Source organism: Peromyscus maniculatus, chromosome 2 (assembly GCF_049852395.1).
Source record: "Peromyscus maniculatus bairdii isolate BWxNUB_F1_BW_parent chromosome 2, HU_Pman_BW_mat_3.1, whole genome shotgun sequence".
Taxonomy (NCBI): Eukaryota; Metazoa; Chordata; class Mammalia; order Rodentia; family Cricetidae; genus Peromyscus; species Peromyscus maniculatus.
This window is the reverse complement of record NC_134853.1, coordinates 35,068,770-35,084,503: the sequence shown is the minus strand read 5'-3', so window position 1 is coordinate 35,084,503 and position 15,734 is coordinate 35,068,770. Positions and strand designations below refer to the sequence as shown.

The following is a 15,734-nucleotide window of genomic DNA, read 5'->3' as shown; positions in this document are numbered from 1 at the left end:
AGAAGTACAGCAGTCAAGCAGGGACTGGCACCCCTGGACTCTTCTGCTTTCCCAGCTGCAGCTCTGTGAGATTACAGGGAATGTAAGACATGTTTCTGTGGCTGTCATCTGCCTTGGGCCTGACCACACTGACCCAGGGGGCTGCTCTGCCTCTATCTTCTGCTTAATTACCAGTGGAGCTTGCAAAAGTAGGTGGGGCATTTCCTCATACTCTGCCTCACCTTGAATGGTGGGTCCCTAAATCACATTCCCAGGATTCCAGCTCCTCCATAGCTCGTAGCTCACTCCCTGGCCTCCCACTGCAGGGCATCTTTATGACAAGCCAGCATATCTTTTCTGCTTCCATCTGTTCCTTTCCTGTCATGGCATCCACTGGGACCCCCAGACCTTTCCCCATCCAGCTTTCATCTGGGGCCCAATAGGCAAGAAAGACCACCACACTCCTTTGTGCCTCCTTCAGCCACTGTGGATGATGGTTCATTTATTTCTGGGGTCCTGCCCTTCACTAAACCAAATGGTGAGGTTCAATTCAGGGGTCAGGGGTGGAAGATCATGAAGAGCTGGGAGATTTAAAAAGATGCCTGGATCCACTGGAAGATATGAGGATGTGCCTTTAGTCCCATTTTATAGAGACATTTTATTTAAAAAATCATACAAAAGTGGCGTCTTGCCAAAGCTGGTTACATAATGAGTTACATAACAATCACTTTTTTTTTTTTTTTTTTTTTTTTTTGCTTACTCATGGTTCCCTGGATATCTGGTAGCAGCTACCTGGATACTCACACCAGTGCCATGTGGTCCATACTGAGATGAAGTGAAATGTGAGGTAAATGCTGTAGGCATGGATGTCTTGTTGGACTAGTGTGGAAAAGTGACTGAAGCATGCACTTTGCAGTATCTCAGTCAGTCTGGTAATCACCATGAGCAAAGGATTAGTAGGTAAGTGGCATATGCAGCAGCACAGATACTAGAACAGGAGTGAGTCATGTCCTGGATGGGACACAATAGGATAAAGCAGATGGTCTGAGATTTCAATCTCACACTCAAAAGAACAATTTTAAATTGGTAAATTATTTATTTCTAGAAATTTTGGTTAACATTTTTACTATTACTCTCAGGAATTGAAAACGAAGGCACCAAAACCATAATAAGGGAAGGCATAATGTGTCTGGGTAGTTTTGAATATAAGAAAAGTGACATCTAACTTTTGGGTAGACGCTGAGATAAATAATATGTGAGGATATGAACAGCTAGTTCTAACTTGTTTTGCAAAAGAAGACAGTTGAGGGTACTTGCATCCCCTCAGTATGCAGAATGGATGAAGGGTCCTGGGATTGCTCTTGGGATTTTATTCGAAGAATAATGCTTTGTGTATGTATGTGGGGAGTACATGTATGCATGTGCCCTTATACAAACATGTGTGTGTGCAGGCCAGAAAACAACCTGAGGTATCATTCTTTCTCAGCAGGCATCACCTTGTGATTTTGTTGTTGTTTATTTGTTTGTTTTTGAGTTGGGGTTTCTCATTGGTTGACCTATAGGTTTCTAGTTAGGCTAAGCTAACTGTTAGGCAAGCAGCAGGGATCCTCCTGTTTCCACCAGTACTGGGGGGTGGGGAGGCAGAGTACTGAGCTCTTCATAAGTCAGAGGTTCTTCATTCCAGCTTCCAGTTTTATACTTAGAACAGGTTTATTTATGCTAAATGCAGGGAATACAAGCCCCATTTAAGACCAGTGACCTAGCTCAGAGGATCAATCTATCTTCCCCAAATATAGTCAAGACCCCATCTCTGCATTACCTTGTAGAAAGCGCAGTGACAGTTCTGGTTGTGTTTTGTTCATGTTGCTACTACTGAGACTGCTCATGGAGACTTCTGCCTTTAAATGCTGGCAGGACTTCCTGGAGTCCCACATACCTCTTGCTCCCAAGATTCACTTGTTGATTCTCTAGGACTCCCACATAGATGTTCCGTGCATCGGGCCAATTATGTGCACTGAGATGTAAGGCTCCTTCACAGGCCAGTTATTGGGGAAGAGTTCAGAACCCTGAAAGAGGAACAAGGTCTTTATACAAAGCTGACAGCACAGGACTCTCTGGCTTCCATTTGTAGCCTTTGGTGGTCTTGAGTTACCTCATTGTACAAACTTTTTTTAAGGTAGCTTTATTGACAAAAGGAATCCTAACTTAAGTTAAAGATTTAACAGTTAGATACTGTAACTGCAAATATTGCAAGAGAGCTGACAGTCTTCTCATGGGACAACTACAGCTCATGATAAACCTGAACTGGAAAAAAAAAGTATCTTCAAGTTACTTGTTTGCCACACACTATGATGAAATAAACTTGAAGTTCTAAAGTGTTAAGATGTAAAGAAATACTATGGACTTTATAAGAAAGAAAACACTTTTATTAGAGACATGGAGCTATTCACTTCCTCAGGCACTGCTCCAGTGTCAAAGAGAACCAGAAGTAAAACCAGCTGAGCTCTCAGGCAGACAGCAGGGAAGAGAAGACCACTCCGGATAAAATGTAAAACTGTATGAAGACTATAGCAAGAACTGAATGGTAAGGCTAAGATCCAGTGGTCAAAGTAGTGTAGTTGTTCAATTATCTATGTGTGGGAAAATTAGTGAATAACAGAGGTATACAATTTTCTATAGGAATATGATCAGAAATTGTGCATCCCCCGGATGTGTAAATAACTGTGAGGCTGAGCATTTGGAACACATTCTGCTCTGAGCAACTTGGAAATAAGCCTTTGGCACCTTTCCTAAGGGCGTGTGTATTCACAGCTTAGAGTGGCATCCTGGAGAGAATTCCACAGTTGAAAGCAGAAAGGTTAGCACACAGAAGGAGTTCTGACCACATCCTAAAGAGGGAGGGACAGATCAATAAATGATGCACCAATGTCAGCATGGCACACACCTGGCAAAGGACAGATGTGTTCAGGTATGTTAATTACTTTATTCAGGTATTCTAAATAGTCCAGATAGTATTAAAATTTAAGCTGAATGTAAGTGTCCACAAAACATTGTAGCATTCCTGTAAAAATTGTTCTCAACACTGTTGCATTCCATCCTCTCCACTAACATGGCAATATCAAAGCTACTGTACTATATCCTTGCACATTTTTTTTATCGTTTCTTTTTATTTTCTGTTCTAGGTATCTTGTTTCAAATGGCCTAATACATTTTAAATTTTCTCTCCTTATAAGTGTATTCATGGCAACTAACTCAAGAAGACAGTTTTGAAATACAGTGAGTGACCGAGTCACTAACCGTTTATGCAATAATTGAAACTCCCTTTTTAGAAAAAGTCACAAGTCACTTTAGCACTGTCTTAAATTTTTTCATATGTTAAAAAATATATTTTGTACAAGGGAGATATTTCAAAACTAAGAATTTTTTTTTTTTTATTTCTTAGAGAAGCAGAAGCCAGACTAGAGGTATAGCTTAGTGGTTAAAGTGCTTGACATGCCTGAGGTGGAGGTGGGTGGTACAGGGGTGGCCACAGAAGCCAATACATTACTTCTGAAAGAGGGTTCAATTAAAAGATTTGGGGAGTCAAGTGTTGCATAAATTAACTTATGTTGTGTTTAACATACATTGCATTGATTAACAATGTTTTTACCACCTCTAAGAGGTATGGGTCATGTGACTGTATACATATATTTCACAATGAAAAAAATATGCTGTCATAGAACAGCTTTAAAAATAGCCTTGTAACATGTTCAGTTTAGCAACAGGGACTTTATCGCTTACCCAGGTATCATCTCTGCTAAATCCATGTGTTCAATAATATTGAGGAATAATTATTCACCTTCGCAAGTACTTAAGCTTTACACAATGATTTATTCCAATGTTCTTTGTGTTGTTTATTTATTGAATCCATGACTTCTCACATGGGAGGCAAGTACTCTACCACTGAGCAGCCCTGCCTGTCTTCAATGTTTTTATTAAATATGGAGCTACCCAGTGCACTCAGGGGGTCATTCAACAGATAGCAATGTGTTCAGACACATACTCTCTTCTCCATGAGATTCTCTAGGAAGTGCACAGCTATGGTTGCTGTGTACAAGATCTAGTCAGTGGCAATTCCAGAAAAAAATGGGGGAAGGGCTCAAAAGGCCCCACCCCTAGCTGAGGAACTATTGGCAGTTGATGACTGCTGGGAGACCCAGAGTCAATTTTCTTAAAGGGTGTGGCCTGGTTAGTTGCCCATGCTCAGGTTGGTGGCCCTGGACGTATGCACTTACGGGAAGCTCTAACTGGACTCATTGGGTTATAAAAAACAGAAAAGAGGACATGAAGTTAGGAGGGGAATGGATGGAATTCTCAGAAAAAAAAATATATATTATAGAAAAATCACAACTAGAGTTAATTTTGTTGTTGTTGTTTTGTTTTCCCCGAGGAGGGTGGCTGGGGAGTGTGTTTAGGTGTTCTTACTGTTTAACACAAAGTCCACAATCTTGCTGCATCACCCCCAGGGCGGGGGCGGGGGGTGGGGGGAGACAAGGTTCTGGAACAAAGGCTGATCTAAGGACTTTCGGGAAGCTGCTTGTCATGTGGCTGAGACTCTTTGAAAGAGGAAGTTACATCCCCCAGCAGAACAAGTGACCTGCCGATGGTCCACTCCTTTGAGCCGTATGGTGAGAGCTGCGAAGCTAATTTTAGTGGCTCCAGGCAATTTCAAACGAGGAAATTCTCAGTTCTGAAGATTAGATTTTTATGATAATTACTTCCAGTTTTACTCGTTCAAATAAGTAGTAATGCACTTTAGGCACAGCGTGAGGTGGGTGCTAAGGAAGTTTTTATAAGCTGCTGTACATTTGGTTGGTCGTGCCCTACAGGGTAATTGCTAGGGTATATACACATTTATGAACTTTTTGTTACATCAGGCTCTTGAAAATCCTAAATAAGAACACGTTCTGGAAAATAAATTAGTATCTGTGGCCAACCTGTGGTTGTTACTGGGTTTGGGGGGTCCTTTTGGGTCAGCAAATGATACCAGGGAAATCAGGGTCTCCTATTAATTCCATTAACAAAAGAATTTTAAGGTGGAATCAAGCAGAAGCCTAGGACAATTTTATTAGAATTTAAAAGAAAAGTAACCCAGGTGAGGAAAACTGTAAACCTCAAAAGATATTGAGAGGAGGAGTGTGGAGGAGAAAAGGACGCCGCTGTGCTGCTGGGGGTTAGCTGGCATGGGAGCAGGCAGACACATGGTGGAGATGGGGTGCTCTGGAGAAAGGGGGAAGCCCAAAGAGCTAGGGAAGCATACTCAGGAGAAAAAGAAAGTTACACTTTTCTGAACAATTCAGAAAAATATGCAGACCTAGCAGCAGGCTGTGCTCTGTGAGAGTCTGTGCTGGGGGCAGGAACTCTGGAAATTAAAAGTACATTAGCCAACTGAAGGATAATGGTTCTGCCTGCCTCTTTGGCATGGCTTAAGGTAAATCCACTTTCCTAGGAGGGTTCCACCTTCCTAAGTACCAGAGATCCTATTCTCTTGACCAGAGGAGTGTTTGTTAGTGGGCCTTCATTGCTACTCTAATGCAATCATGTTTGGTCCTAAAATAATAATACTTTAATCTTACTGCATTTGCATAAAGATTATTCAAATACAAGAGTCATTTATAGTAAAAATTTGGAGACAAAATCTCACTATGTGACACAGACTGTGATTGAACTCCTGATCATTCTGCCTCAACCTTCTGAGTGTTGAGATTATGTGTCCACATATTAGGCTGATGGTATTTCTTTTCTTGATCAATTTGCCTCATTTACTATTTACTGTTTGAATGAAAATTTGGACATGGCTGCTCCAAGATATGACTGAGGGGAAGGTTTTTGTTGTGGATATGAGGGAGAGTACAACCTTAGGCATCTGAAAGAGTACAGACTGAACTGGGGCCCTGAAAAAAAGGGGGGAAGGGCTTGAGAGAGGAAGAGAAGGAAGCCAGGAGGGCAAAGGGGCCAAGACTGAGGCTTGAGAGAGAGAATCAAGACAGTGCATGACTGAAATGGGCAAGCTTACACAGGAATGAGAAGCTGGGGGAAGAGAAGCTCAGCCTGGAGATGGTTAGGGTAGGGGGCAGGGTAAGAAGTGCTGGGAAGAGCACAGGTGCTGAGCTTTGCCCAGGGGCTTTCTTAGGGACCTGACACTACACTGTATTCTAAGTCTCTCCCTCTCCACTCTCTGCCTCTTGTTTTGATCTAGTACTAAGGATTGAGCCCAGGGCTTGGCACATGCTAGGCAAGTACTATAACACTGAGCTGTGTCCTTAGCCCAAATGGGGTGTTTGTGGTTTCATTCTTTGTTAAATTCTTTTTTTTTTTTTCGAGACAGGGTTTCTCTGTGTAGCTTTGCGCCTTTTCCTGGAACTCACTTGGTAGCCCAGGCTGGCCTCGAACTCACAGACATCCGCCTGCCTCTGCCTCCCGAGTGCTGGGATTAAAGGCGTGCGCCACCACCGCCCGGCAAATTTCTTTTTTTTTTTTTTTTTTTTTTTTTTTTTTGAGCTGAGGATCGAACCCAGGCCTTGCGCTTGCTAGGCAAGTGCTCTACCACTGAGCTAAATCCCCAACCTTCTTTGTTAAATTCTTATTGTTAATCTGTCTTCCTGCTTTCTGCTAGACAAAGGATTCCTTCAGTATGCTCAAATCAGAGCAATAGCCCATCTCAAAATGCTAAACTCAACCATACCTTCAAAGTACCTTTTACAATTTCTAATCTTGCCTTCTGTATGTGCTCATCCTAGCGTGCCTTATCTCAGAACCTGTGCCTCTCTCAGCAACGAGCTTATGTCAGAACCCTGGCAGTCATCTGGACATCTCCTTGGAATTAATCCACACCTGACCAATCACTAAGTCTTTCCAACTCCTTTTCTTAAAGTTACTTAAACTCTGAGTTTCTACATCTCCACTCACAGTAACTGAAACATAAAGATTGCTGTAGTGGTTCCCTGTGCTATGTTGCAATACTGGAAGCTGGGCATTTAGAACTTTATTGAGCTCACAGTTTGGTGGCTGAAAGTCCAACATATCAGAGAGTCCCATCTGTCCAGCTTCTGGTGAGAGTCTACTTGGCTGTGTCACAGTCTGACACAAAAATGTAAAGAAGTCACCAAGTATAGAAGAGAAAAATCAATGGGCAGACAGGAAACCAGTGCAGGATTGAGAAGTTTGGTCTTTTAAATCAACTAATTTCACAAGGCAGGTATGAATTTCTTCCCGGGACAACGCCAACAATGATCCATCACCTTTAACTGAGCCCCAACTCTTAAAGACGCCAAACACTTCCTAATACCACCATATGGGACCGGCTTGCCTTCAGGGCCAGACCACGTCCAAGTCTTAGTGCAGACTTGTCTGCACATCTAATCTGTGCCCCACTCAGCAGGCAAACTGTGCTTTTAAGGTACCCCGATCATGCTTCTCTGTGTTCAGCAAGCACCTCTGCTGTGGATATTGCTCTATATAAGTAAAACACTGATGGCCAGTGACCAGGCAGGAAGTAGGTTGCCAGGCAGGAAGTAGGTGGGACGAGGAGAGAGGAGAATTCTGGGAAGCGGAAGGCTGAGGGAGGAGACACTGCAGCCACTGCCAGGACAAGCAGCATGTAAAGACTCTGGTAAGCCACCAGCCACGTGGCAAGGTATAGATTTATAAAAATGGGTTAATTTAAGATAAAAGAACAGTTAGCAGGAAGCCTGCCACGGCCATACAGTTTATAAGTGATATAAGCGTCTGAGTGATTATTTTATATGTGGATTGTGGGACTGCGGGGCTTGGGGAACCTGGAGAGAAGCCCTCCAGCAACACACCTCCTACTCTTTGACCTCACCTTGCCTGTTTTGTCTCTTATCCTGATGCTCTAACCACAGGGCCTTTCAGCTTCTGAGCGTGTCAAGGTTCAGTTCATCAAATGCAAAGCTCTGCCTGGGACGCTTTCCCTCCATTAGTTCCTTGGCTAATTCCTACCCATCGGCTAAAAGCTACAGCTCCAAGCAAGCATTAGTGAACTCCTAGGCTAATTGACCACCTTGTAATATCATTTTATATTTCCTGAAGTTTTTTTCTTCAAATCTCTATCAGAGCTTTGAACAGTTATTTTGGTTTTGTATTACTTTTATTCTTTAAAACAGTGTATTGAGCTGGGTATAATGGAGTATGCCTTTAATTCCAGCACTATATGAGCTTGATGCTAATTTGTTCTGTTTAAGGCTAGCCTGGTCTACAGAGGTAGTTCTAGGACAGCCATGGCTATACAAAAAACAAAACAAAAAACCCTGTACAAAAAGCCAAACAAACAAATAAGCAAAAGCCAGTCTTTTGTGTTTATATGAAAATTAGCCTGATATTATGGAGAACTCACATACACTCCCTCTACTCTGCACACAGCTTTCCATGATGTAAACAGCAGTACACTTAGTATAATTCATGACTCAATATGGATATAATATTAACTGAAAACCAGTGTTCATCAGAGCCCTCTCTGTGTTACACAGTATGTTCTGTTCTGTCAACAGTTTTCTGACGCCTGCTGAGTGTTCTAGTGTTTAATGCAACTTTGATATTGAGTGCTTCCAGTTCACCACAGACCCCATCTGGTAAAGATCTCCAACAAAATTTGCCCTGGCTTCCTCATGCTGCTCACACGGTTCTCTCACTAGGGCATCCATCTGAAGGTAGCCTCCTCCCCTCCCACTCAGGCTTAATGATTAGCTAGGATGACTCACAGAACTCACCAAGAGGACTGCACTTAGGATTGTAGTTTTTGTTTTTTTTTTTAATGGAGGATACAGCTGAACAGGTAAAAAAAAAAACATGAGGCTAAGGTCCGGAAGATCCCAATGGTTAAGGCCTTTATGCTTGAGGAAAAGGCCCGAGTTATCACACCCCGGGAGCCTTGATGCCTACAGGTTTTTGATTTGGGATTTCGTGGTCTTACCAAGTCCACAAACTCAGACTTCAGACCTTTCCTCTTTGGATGTCACTGGCTGTGGCTGAAAGCTCAGCCTGAACCACATACTTGGTATTTCTGGTGACTACTCTCAGCCTGAAGCTCTTTAGAGCCCTTCACCTCAGTCCAGCCATAGACCATCTCATTAGGTTAACAAAGCCCTTATCATTCAGAACACTACATTTAAAAGTTTTTGAAGATGTGTGATAGGAACTAGGGAAAAAGAGCACATAGGTACCTACATACACATACACATATATCATATATAAACAATCGCATCACACGCATATATATGCACATACACATAAAACAATGCATCTGTCCTATGTTCTTTGACAAATGCATAACATCATGTATCTACTGTCATGGTATAACATATAATCTCTAAAAATCTCCTGCAATCCATATATTTAAACATTTCTCTGTCTTCTTCAACTTCTGGTAATCCCTGGTATTTTTTAACCATCACAATTCACTTTCCTGTTGCCTTCTGGTTAAGATGCAGCCAGCACCATGTCTGCCTGCAGGCTATCATGCTCCGAACCGTGATGACAATGGCCTAAACCTCTGAACTGTTAATTTTGCTGTTTCCAAAATTTCACATTGTTGGAATCACATATTATAGTCATTTTAGGTTGGTTTCTAAAATTCACTTAAGTGTCTTTCTTTCAAACAAGGTCTTATTGGTGGGCCAGTCTGGCCTCTAACTTATAGTCTTCCTATCCTTGCGTTCTTGGTGCTGGTGTTACAGCTGTGTACTGCCATAGTGACTTCTTTTACATCTTTGTGTGGCTTTATAGTTCATTTGTGCGTGTGAGTATGCGTGTATGCGTGGGCATGTGCACACAAGAGTGCACACATGCACCTGTGTTTTCAGGTGCATATGTACATTTGTGTACATGCATGAGAAGCTCAAAGGTCAACCATAGTGTGGTAGTTTGAATGTAATTGATCCCCACAATCTCATAGGGAATGGCACTGTTAGGAGGTGTGACTTTGTTGGAGTTGGTGTGACCTTGTTGGAGGAAGTGTGTCACTGGGGCGGGGGGGGGGGGGGGGGGCGGGGTTAGGGCTTTGGGTCCCAGTATCACAATTCACTTTCCTGTTGCCTTCTGCTTAAGATGCAGCCAGCACCATGTCTTCCTGCAGGCTATCATGCTCCCCACCATGATGACAATGGCCTAAACCTCTGAAATGTAAGCAAGCCCCCAAATAAATGTTTTCCTTTATAAAAGTTGCCATGGTCATGGTGTCTCTTCACAGCAATAGAAACCCCAACTAAGACACATAGATACCCTGTGTTCCTCAGATACCATCCTCCTCCTTTTTTTGAGATAGGGTCTCTCACTGTCTGGAACTCACTGACTAGGGCTAGGCTGATTGGCCAGTGAACCTCAAGAGTCCACCTGTCTCTGCCTCCTGAGTGCTGAGATTACAAGTGTGCATTACCACACCAGCACTCTTTGCTTCTTTGTGTGAGTTCTGAGGATAAGACTCAGGTCTTTGGGCTTACAAGGCAAGCACTTTACTGATGGAGTCATCTCACTTGCCTAATAGCTCATTTTTTAAGTTTGATGGATAAAACTTCATTGTTTCTCTGTTCACTTATTGAAGACCATCTTGGTGGCCAAATTTGGTAATTATGAATAACTCTGATATAAATATTCATGTACAGCTGTTTGGTGGACTTAAGTTTTCAACTAATTTCAGTGCCCAGAAGCATGGCTATTACATTTGACAAAATTACAGTTAGATTTGTAAGAAAGTTCTATGCTGTCCAGTGGCTATGCTCCTTGAATGTTGCTCCATTGTAGCTGGCATTCAGTATATCAACGCTTTGGATTTTCAGCATTCTGCCAGATGTATATTGTGGTCTCATTTTTAAATTTGCAGTCTCCTACTGTTGATAGGATTCTGAATCTCACAAATTGCCTCCATCTATATCTTCTTTGCTGAGATGTCTGTTCAGACTTTTTGTCAAGTTTTTAATGACTTAACTGTAGTTCGAGTTTTCCTGCCTTGCCCACAGTCAGGACAAATCCTTGTCACCTGCCAGTCCCACAGCCGCTCAGACCCAACCAAGTAAACACAGAGACTTTTATTGCATACAAACTGTATGGCTGTGACAGGCTTCTTGCTAACTGTTCTTATAGCCTAAATTAATTTATTTCCATAAATCTATGCCTTGCAACGTGGCTCATGGCTTACCGGCATCTTCACATGCAGCTTGTCATGGTGGAGGCTGGCAGTGACCCCTTCTGCCTTCCTGTTCTTTCTTTTCTCCTCTCTGTTAGTCCCACCTATACTTCCTGCCTAGCCACTGGCCAATCAGTGTTTTATTTATTGACCAATCGGAGCAATTTGGGCATACAAACCATCCCACAGCACTTAACTTTATTTATTTATTTGTTTTTTTGTTTATTTCAGGACAGGGTTTCTCCATGTAGCCCTGGCTGTTGTGGAACTCAGTCTATAGACCAGGCTGGCCTTGAACTCAGAAATCTTCCTTCCCCTGCCTCGTGAGTACTGGGATTAGAGGTGTGCAACACTACTACCAGGCTCATTGACTTTTTTATTGCTGAGTTTAAGTGTAATTGGTGTCTTGGGAAGATAAATCCTTTCTCAGACGTTTTTACTTACCTTCTTCTCCCTCTGGTCTGTACCGTTTTCTCTGGACTGTGTTTCACAGTGAAAGCATTTTTCTTTCTAATGAAGGCCAATTTATCAGGTGTTCCTTCCACAGAATGTGCATTTGTTGTTACATCTAAAAACTTTCCCAAACCCAAGTTTCCATAGATTTTTCTCCTATATTATTTTCTAGGAGTTTTAGAGTTTTGCATTTTAAATTTAGGATCATAATCCATCTCAAAGTGGATTTTTTTTTTTTTTTTTTTTTTTTTTTGGTTTTTCGAGACAGGGTTTCTCTGTGTAGCTTTGCGCCTTTCCTGGGACTCACTTGGTAGCCCAGGCTGGCCTCGAACTCACAGAGATCCGCCTGCCTCTGCCTCCCGAGTGCTGGGATTAAAGGCGTGCGCCACCACCGCCCGGCTCTCAAAGTGGATTTTATAAAGGATCTAAAGTCCACGTCTAGGTTTATCTGAGGAAACCCACTTGGTAAGGAACACCCATCTTCCTTCTCCTTTCCACTCTTCCTCCTCTCCCCATAGCCAAAGTGAAATGGCTGCTGTTATATTCTCCTCTCTTCATCTTCTCTTTTATGATATTGGGTGTGTGGGGGTGGGTGGGTGGGTGGGGGTCAACCCCAGGGCTGTGTGCATTCTAAGCAGGTACTCTATCACCAAGCAGATTTTAAAATTTTTCCTTTGAAAGACTTTGCTTCTTTGTCAAAGATCTATTCAGTGTATTTGTTGATTCTACTCCTATGCTGCATTTGCCTGTCAAATCTACTCTCTTGATTACTACAACATCAAAGGGCGTTTTGTGTTGAGTACTGCTTTGAGCAGGATGGTTGAGTCTCTAACCCCAAGTTTCTACATTGAAGCCCATTCTGCAGTGTGATTCATGAACTCTCCTCTTTTCCCTAACCCCCTCCCCATTTTTCTCTTTTTCTTTCAGATGTAATGAGAAGATAACTGTCTGCAGATTAAGAAATGGGTACCAATTATAACTGTCTTGGTCCCAAGATCTTCATCTAGATATTCCCTGTCTCGAGAGTTCAGAGAGAAATGTTTTTGTTGCCTCAACCACCTAGCCTTTGGCAATTTGTTTTTGTAGCCAAAGCACAACTGTCAAGCTGTATATTTTATCTTCTTTATCTTTAGGGACCAGTATCAGCACAAGACACTCCAAGACCAAGATCTCAGCCAAGGGAGATTTATTTTCCCTAGAGGGAAAAAAGACAGGGAATAAAGGACAAAGACAGGAGATAGAGGGCAGGAGAGAAGGGGAAGAGAACAGGGAGAGGGGAGAAAAGGGTCAAGGGACAGGAGGAGGGGATATTTGTCCTGGAGGTACAAAAGGACTGCCTCTGGATAGAGGGGAGACAGACATGTTCCATAGAAAAATATGTTTATAAAGGTAAAAGGGGAAACTCTGTGTTAGGATCAGTTGGTTAATTTTGATTGGGTGTATTAATTAAGGCAGCCAAAAAAGGGTTTTTGATTGTTGGACTTCAATATTTAATAGCTGGACCTTGGCAGTCAGCCTCAGGAGGAGGACTTAGTCAAGTAAAGGAAGAGACTATGGTGGCCAACTTTTGGAAGAGGGAATAGGGGAAGGGCAAGTTCTATCAAAGCTATATTTGCCATGCTCCACCTACTAGAGTCTCTTCAGTATTCTTTAAGATTATTTTATTTATTGTTTGTGTGTGCACATGTGTGTTTACAGGAGCTCTCGTGCCACACAGCACCAGTGTGGCCTCAGAGGACAGCACTAGGACCGGCTGTCTCCTTCCAGGCTGATAGGGTTTTTTAATTTTATTTCATGTGTGTTGGTGTTTTGCCATGGGTGTCAGGTCCCCTGGTACTTGAGTTACAGACAGTTATAATCTGCCATGTGGATGCTGGGAATTGAACCCGGGTCTTCTGGAAGAGCAGTCAATGCCCTTAACCACTGAGCCTTCTCTCCAGCCTCCAGGCTGATAGGTTTTTGGCAGCAAGTACTCTTACCCCACTGAGCCATCTTGCCAGCCGTGGTCCTTGTTTTTCTTATAAACTATAGAATCAGTTTGTTGGCATGTCTGGCTTGGTGGGACTGTGACTGAGATTGTATGATAAAGGTGGAAAGAATTGGTATCTCTACAAAATTGACTCTTCCTACTTATAAACACGGTGTCTTTCGATTTAGGTCTTTAATTTTCTTTAGAACTCCTCTGTCAAAACAAAACAGTAGCTCTCATCTTAAAGGGGCTAAGAGTTTATTTTGGGGCCATTTTGAGTGACCATGGCCTGGGAACACAGTTTTAGGTTACCACAAACACCATGTTTCATAATGGAAGCAGTGTCATGTAGTTTTTATAGTTTTACAGAACAGAAAAAGTCATAAACCAAGGCAAGTTTAAAATACATAGGTGGGTACATCAGAGAGGCAGGTACATAAAGATAGGGAAGCTTTTCTACCGGCCCAAGGTGCTCTCTGAAGGCATTCTGAGCATTTGGATTGGTAGAAGCCAGTTGCCTGCTAATTCAATAGATTCTAGAAGACTTTTGTCTGTTGTCATAGGATGCTAGTATGGACACAGGGGGCAAGGAATGGCTGTTCTGGAGGTCACAGTTTAGTCCAAGATAAAGTAATTATTCCTCTGGACCTGCAACATCCCAACCTCTCCACAGTATGAAATTCTGATCAGACAATCCATCTCTGCAGGCACAGATTCCTTCAGGAGTTTTCCTTCACATTCTCGCCCTTCATATAGACATACAATCAACTAGGCCTGTAGCTAAGTATTTTATTTTGATGTATTTGTAATTTCCAATTCCAGTTGCTCATTTGGGGCAGAGAGGAAAGTAATTAACTTCTGTATACTAACCTTGTATCCTGGCAACTTTGCTGTAACTGCTTAATACTGTTTATTTTGTTTATGTAGATAATCATGCCATCTGTGAACAGAGCTGTATGTCTTCTTTTTCGATTGTGTATTTTTACAAGTTTTTCATCAGTTAAGACATAAGCTCTATTCGTCATGTGTTTAATGCTTATTGTTTTAGTAGTTACCAGAAATAAAATTTCAAATTACTGTGAACTAAATAATTTAGATAGACAATTGCTTGCAAGCGAATGCTGTCATAATCCGTTACTAGGAAACGCTCAGGTAATGGCCTCTGCCATGGAATGTTTCGCTGGTTTCGCAGATTAATGCGGACCCAAAGCTTGAGTTCCTGCATCAGCATCATCAACTCTCAGGAATCAGTCTGTGTTTTCAGAATAGGATATGGCTTTTCTCTGTGCGTTGCCGAGAGTACACGTCAGCAGCCAATGAGCTTTCGCTCTGGGAACAAAGGGTAGTAAAAGGCGGCGGGGGCTCCGAGGAAAACACCGCGGGAGCGGGGTCTTGGGCGGATTTCGGCGGAGGAGGCTGGGCCGGGAGGTCGCGCGGGATGCGCCGCGTTGTCATGGGGACGGCGCGTGCGCCTGCGCCTGCGCGGCGGAAGGCGGGGGCGGCGATGACGCGCAGGGCGGGCCGTGAGGTTCGCTAGTCCGGTGCCCGAGCGAGCGAGCGAGGGAGCGGCGGGAGCAGCGCGGTCGTCAGTGCAGGTGAGCGGCAGCGAGGGCCCGGGACCCGGGAGGTCGGGAAGCTGCTCGGGGCACCGGTGGGTCCGGCCGGCACCCCCACCCGCACTCGGCCGTCCTCGGTCGCGTCCTCGGCGGCATCAGGACGGCCCGGGCGGGGACCGACCGGAGGCAACAACGGTTAGCGGCTGAGCGGCGGCTCTTGGAGGGGGCGGGGAGGGTGTGTGCACAGGAACTGTCCCTGGAGGTCCGGTGACTCAGCTCTCCCTTGAGGATTTCCTTCTGATCCCGGGAGGAGGGAGGCAGTGGACGTGGAAAGTTTCCAGTTTCCGAAGTGCAGTTATGGAGCCGTGGAGTGTGTGGGATCGTCTGTTGTATTCGTCCTGACTTCAGACACAGCGGCGTTTTCCCCTGAGGTAGATTAGAAAGTGTGGGGTTTGACATTCTTAACATGCCCGCATTACACCAAGAACAATGTTTAAGATCGAAAGTTACATTAAAATAGCTGCTGGCCTGGTAAATTGTCATGCCTTTTCAATGTAAGGGTGATACAGTAAACAGATTTGTACACTCATTTTCTCGT

At 43.4% G+C, this 15,734-nt stretch overlaps 1 protein-coding gene across 7 annotated transcripts in view; it reads left to right on the top strand.

Annotated features, from left to right (window-relative positions):
* Positions 1-764: 764 nt before the first annotated feature.
* Positions 765-15,734, top strand: part of Sdcbp (syndecan binding protein) — a 41,325-nt gene continuing 26,355 nt past the window's right edge. For 2 of the 7 annotated variants that reach the window (XM_076563944.1, XM_076563942.1), the window contains exon 1: positions 765-939. The gene's annotated coding sequence lies outside the window, so the exon portion shown is untranslated. Of the gene's footprint in view, positions 940-14,143; positions 15,568-15,734 lie in introns of those variants that run through there. The other 5 variants (XM_042270876.2, XM_016007467.3, XM_076563943.1 and 2 more) reach the window with 5 other exon arrangements.